The sequence below is a fragment of the Lacerta agilis genome, chromosome 4 (assembly GCF_009819535.1).
Source record: "Lacerta agilis isolate rLacAgi1 chromosome 4, rLacAgi1.pri, whole genome shotgun sequence".
NCBI lineage: Eukaryota > Metazoa > Chordata > Lepidosauria > Squamata > Lacertidae > Lacerta > Lacerta agilis.
In genome coordinates, this window is record NC_046315.1 from 66981358 (window position 1) to 66987129 (window position 5772).

Sequence of the window (5772 nt, forward strand, 5' to 3'; positions counted from 1 at the left end):
TCTCAGCCCTCTCGGGGTTCCCGAGGACAGACCCAAGATTGATGTCCACCTTGACCACTCCCAGAGAGAGGAAGCGACTTCTTCACACCAATAAGCGTGTGGGGAGGGCTGAGCTTTTACCACCTCGGCGTGCCAATTGGCAGGACAGATTGCCCGCCTTGGCGCATAGGCTCGGAGCCGGGGCCTTACCGCCGAGGTAGCCACTGAGGATGAAGGCGGAAGGTGGGCACGGGAGAGCGATGCTTCGTCCGGCCAATCAGCCGCCGGGATGCCTGTTCCTGTTTGAGGGGAACATGCCAATGAGGGTGGCGTTAGGGCGGGGAGAAGAAGGAGCTGGGCTTTGCGAGTTATCGAGAGAGAGAGAGAGAAAAGAGTCGGGATAATAAAGGCGGCGGGAGGTGGCGGCGGCGATTGGAGCGGCCCCTGTTCTGAGCGGCCCCTGTCGGGCGGAATCCTTTTCAAAGCGGCCGCGCGGAGGGCGGAGCAAGCGGGCCAGGCGTCGCCGTGACGGGAGGGCGGTGATGGTCGCTGACAGGATGAAGTAGAGCTGCTTTGGGGCGGCGGCGGCGGCGAAAACGTCCGGGCTGCTTCTGAAACCTCCGCCAACCGGTGCTTCGCCACCGCTCGCTGCGGGCGGTGTACATGCTCAAGACGGCCCCAAGGGCGGCTCGGGGGCCCGGAGCCCCGAGGCCGGCGCGCTGCAGTGCCTGGCGTGATTTTTTGCTTTTTGGCATGCTCTCCCACCCCCCTCTCTTTTTCTTCTTCCCCTCCTTTTTTAATCCAAGGGGAGAAATCCCATTTTTAAAACAAACAAACGAAAAACAAACAAACACCCCCCACAGCTGCTGCAGCCACTCTATTTGAATTTTTATTATTACCCTTTTCTCCCTCTATCCCCCCTTTTTCATTTCTCTTCCCCTTTTGTTTTTGTTTTCAAAAAAAGGAAAAAGAAGAAAAAGATTTCCCCCCTTTATTTTTATTTTTTAAACTACTACATATTTTAATAGATATTCTCCCCACCCCACCCCACCCCCAATTTATATTTTTCCACCCCACTTTTCCATTCCCACCCCCCTTTTTCTTTCTTTATTAGTTCGCTTGCCAACCTATCTTAGAGGGGGAAGCCCTCTCTCCCACCCACCACCCCCCCCAAAAAAACAACTTTGAGCTGAACCCCAAAAAACGGGGGTAGATCACTGCTGAAAGTAGATCACAGTTTCTTGGGAGTTGGCCACCCCTGGTATAAGACATGTAACTAGAATAAAATTTTTAAAAAACCAAGCAAATAATTGTAATAACTACTGTAATAAAGCACTGCTATAATTATATATAATTTCCCTAAAATTTTGGTTTCATTCGCCTTTCCGTGCTGAAATGTCACAACCTGAACGACCATGGCTTGCCCCCCCCCCCAGTTTTGATCCTGGGTACGCCCCTGAGTCAATGCAAAAAAGTAATAACTTATTCTTGTTGTTTTTACTAATTATACTTTGCATTGGCTCCTATATATTATTTATTATTATTGCATTAAGGTAAGAAACAATATATGCAGCGTTATATTTGTTTTAAATGTCGCAATGGTTTTGCGGCTCCCAGTTGTTTTTTCCCCCTTTGGAAACGGGTCCAAGTGGCTCTTTGTGTCTTAAAGGTTGCAGACCCCTGGTCTAGGCATATTTACCTGTCCCTCAGGACTTTCCCCAGGCCACACCTCCTCTTCAGCCACATCCTCTTTCCCCAGATCACGCCCCTCACTTGTTATACTTTATATCATCTTTTAGTGTGTGTGTGTGTGTGTGTGTGTGTGTGTGTGTGTGTTTGGCCTGGCTGGAAAAATATACCCTTGGAGTCTTGTTGTCTGAATGGATGATAGTGTGTAAGTTTATGTAAAAACTAGACTGCTGCACAGAGGTAAAATTGACTCTCTTTTTTCCTCTGCCCCTTTTGCTTCTGGCCCTGCCCACCATTGGCACGAGCCCCCAGAAAAATGGTTCCCCATCATTAAACACAAAACCAATCCTATGTGCAACCATGTGGGTGGAATTCTGCATTTGAATAAGTATCACTTCCTGCACTTTGGATGCATTTTAAGCATACCAATGCAAATCATCTTTTTTTTTGAAAGGGTTATGTGTTGGTCTAGTTAGCATCTTCCAGGTTTGCAACGGAAGGTATTCATCCCACCCAGCCCCACCCCAATTTATATACTGCCAATGAAAGTGTCTGAAAAACTGATCAGTTGTCTGCTCTGAATGAGTAGGTATAAAGCCTTTGGATCTAGGTCTGTTCCTGGAGGCCCAAGAGGCCTCAGTCACTAGTAAAGGGTATTGAATTGTTCATTGTAGACATTCACTCCTAATTAAGGTAGGATGTATGGCCATACCCAGGTGACTAACACTGCAGGTGGGGTCTCAATCTTTGATTATAAATGCAAAAGTGTAACAATATAAACAAATAATTTTGGTTTAAGGAAAACCTGAGCATTTGGGTATGTTTTCCAAGCACCCTTATTTCACACTTAAACTGCATGAAAGGATTTAAGTTGAGCACCCATATGTTACATAAAATGTATGTTGAAATATCCTGCAGGGAAAGAAACGTGACTTTTTTTTTAAGTGTTACATCTTCAGTCATTTAAACTAGTTTTACACAGTTTGATTTATAACTATGAATTACTGTTGCTCTGTGGGCTAAGAAAAGCATTAGATGTATCAAGCAATTGCTTTTTATGTTCCCCCATTTGTAATGTCAGCTTTGACGGAAAGACTACAGAAAGCTTTGGAAGTGAGGTATTTCTATGGGTTGCCTTATGCTCAGAGATGAAAAAAAATTCAAGAATACGCTCAGAGAGCCAAAAATCTACAGAAGCTAACAGCTGGCACAAATGTCACTGGTTCATTTCATAGAGCTAAGCCGATTGGGCAAATTGCTACATCTTGATTCTGTTTTGCCTTTTCACAATTGCAGACAGTCAAATAAATCAAACATGGAGTTACAGCAATGACACGTTATCCTTCCTTCCACATTATCAGAGGATAATGCTGCTGTGTTACACTAATGCAATGCAGCCTGTCATTCATGGCTGTTACATGTAAATTTTGCCAAAGAATGGTTTGTCTGTGAACACACTGTATGTATGAAAACAAGAGCAAGTTCTAGGTCTCGCCCCATCCCCATCACTGGCATGCAGTCGTAGTATTTGTTAATCTTATCCTACTGACATGAGTAGCAAATCTTACAAGTCTTTCATTGCGTGTGTTTGCTGCAGTGCCAAACATTTGCGTCTCTAGATATTATAACTCATATAAATAAATGTAGTGAAGGCATCAGGTTATGCACCTTAGCTTAAAGGAAAGCAGCATTGCTCCAGATTTTGAGTTACATTTTCTGTTGCTTCTTTCCTGCCCACAGCCCTTGAAAGGGGCTGTGGAGAACAAGCAATTGGTCCTTTGTAAAGCAAGACACGGGTTTGCCAATTGGAAGGTTGGCAGTTTGAATCCCCGTGACGGGGTGAGCTCCCGTTGTTCTGTCCCAGCTCCTGCCAACCTAGCAGTTCGAAAGCACATCAAGTGCAAGTAGATAAATAGGTACCGCTCCAACAGGAAGGTAAACAGCATTTCCATGCGCTGCTCTGGTTCGCCAGAAGTGGCTTAGTCATGCTGGCCACATGACCCGGAAGCTTCTGTGGACAAACACCAGCTCCCTCGGCCTATAGAACGAGATGAGCGTGCAACCCCAGAGTTGTCCACGACTGGACCTAATGGTCAGGGGTACCTTTACCTTTATAAAGTATACACCTCAATAAATGTTGCATTTTTAAGACTCCTTGCAATGCCTTTCTACTAGAAACTATAAATCATCTCAAGCTCTGGTGCTGAAAGCTAGGACAGCTGAACCCTCACTCAGGTCAAACTCTGATGGGATTCCCCCAGTGGATGTGAATTTTTATATTCCTCTGAGCCAGCTTTACGGTAGTTAGAAAAAGAGTACCACAATAAAGATTAATATTCCTGATGATACCATTCATTAGTGCTTACTGAAGAGAAAATATAGTTACTGATTCTCCACTCCTGCCCCCACAACACATGAATTTTCTTAGGACCCACCTTAGAAAATGACCTTTACAAAACATATAATACCAGCTATCGTGAATATCATGAACGCTGTTCCTGACCTTCAGTTTCAAGGTATCTCCTACCAACCATCAGAAATAGCATTTCAGAGGTCCATTGAACACGCCCTGACATTTCCAAAAGACACAGGTTGCTCCAACAAACAAGAAGCTGGGCTAGATGAAGAGTTAATTTATTTTAAGCTCTTAATTGCCCACAGTTAGGTTTAAATCATTGTTCTTCCTCCCATCTGTGGAAGGAATAGCTTGCCTTGCACATGTTGCAAGAAGGAAATTCAAAGTGATCGATACAAGAGTAAATTAGAGTGCTGCCCTTAATTGCAATGCAAGCAAATCATGTTTTCAGGAGCTCTGAATCCTGTCAATGTGGGAGCTGCTGGAATGGCCAAAGTACCATCCACTCAACTCTGCATCAGTGTCTGAAGAAAAGGGAAGCGCCACAGGCCTAGAGAAGCCTGTTTATAAACTAAGGAAGGCATGGTTCTTTGAAGGAGCTGCAAAAAATGGAGGCGGGGTTAGCTTTCAGCAGAAAAGATTTTCCATTTGTATCTAAAGCAGGGATGGGGAACCTGTGTCATTGTTTTGGGACTCCAACTACCACCGGCCTCAGTCAACATGGCCAATCAGTTAATATGATGGTTGTTGTTGTTATTGAGCAACATCTGGTGGTCCACAGATTGGGATGAATGGTAGTGATGAATGGATCAGCCTATTACTGTTCCTTTTCAGTTCTGAATGTGCTGAATCATAGGTTCATTGTCCTCATTTTTGTGGAGTTTTTTTAAAGGTGCATGGAAAATTTGCATTTAAATTGTACACGCTTGAATTGTGTAAACTACTCACGTAAATTGTATGCATTCTTCCCTTAAAATGTGGGGTTTTGTATGCTTTATCATATAACTCCCCCCAAATTAAGCACTTTTGTATTCATTTACCCCCTGTAAAATATGATTTTTATGTGCACTTTAAAAAAATAACTGAAATATATCACAAAATCTGGAAAAGTATGGTATTCAGCTGATTGCTTTGATCCACACACAGAAGCTAATTGCTTGGAGGGGGGGCAATCTGCAATGCTAGCTTCCTAGAAATGTGACACTACCACCTACCTAGCAGGAGCAGGACCGGTGCTAGGGCTTCTGGCACCCTAGGTGAACCACCTTCTGGTGCCCCCGCCCCCCCACCAAAGCCTGCTTTAGCAGAAGGTGGAGGTGGTGGAGAGGCAAGCAGCAGTTTCTTCGCTGTAGCAGAGAAGCTGCTGCTCGCCCGTCCCACTGCCCACCCCCCGCCAAAGCCTGCTTTAGCGGGAGCCGGGGGGTGGTGTAGGGGGCAAGCAGCACCTCTCCGCTACAGCAGAGAAGCTGCTGCTAGCCCGTCCCGCCCAAGCCTGGCCAGCGCCCCCTCCATTTTGGCACCCTAGGCAATTGCCTAGTTCGCCTAAATGGACGCGCCGGCCCTGAGCAGGAGAGAGGAAGGTGCAAGGTGCTGTCAGGCTGTATGGGTGCAATGGCAGGAGTGCCAGATTGGCTCTGCTAATGTTTCTGGGTATCCCAGACCTCCCTTTCTTGCTAAGATATTGTGCTGTCCCTGCCGGCAACCTTGCATTATGACTCCACTCCACCAGGTTATAAATACAGGATTGG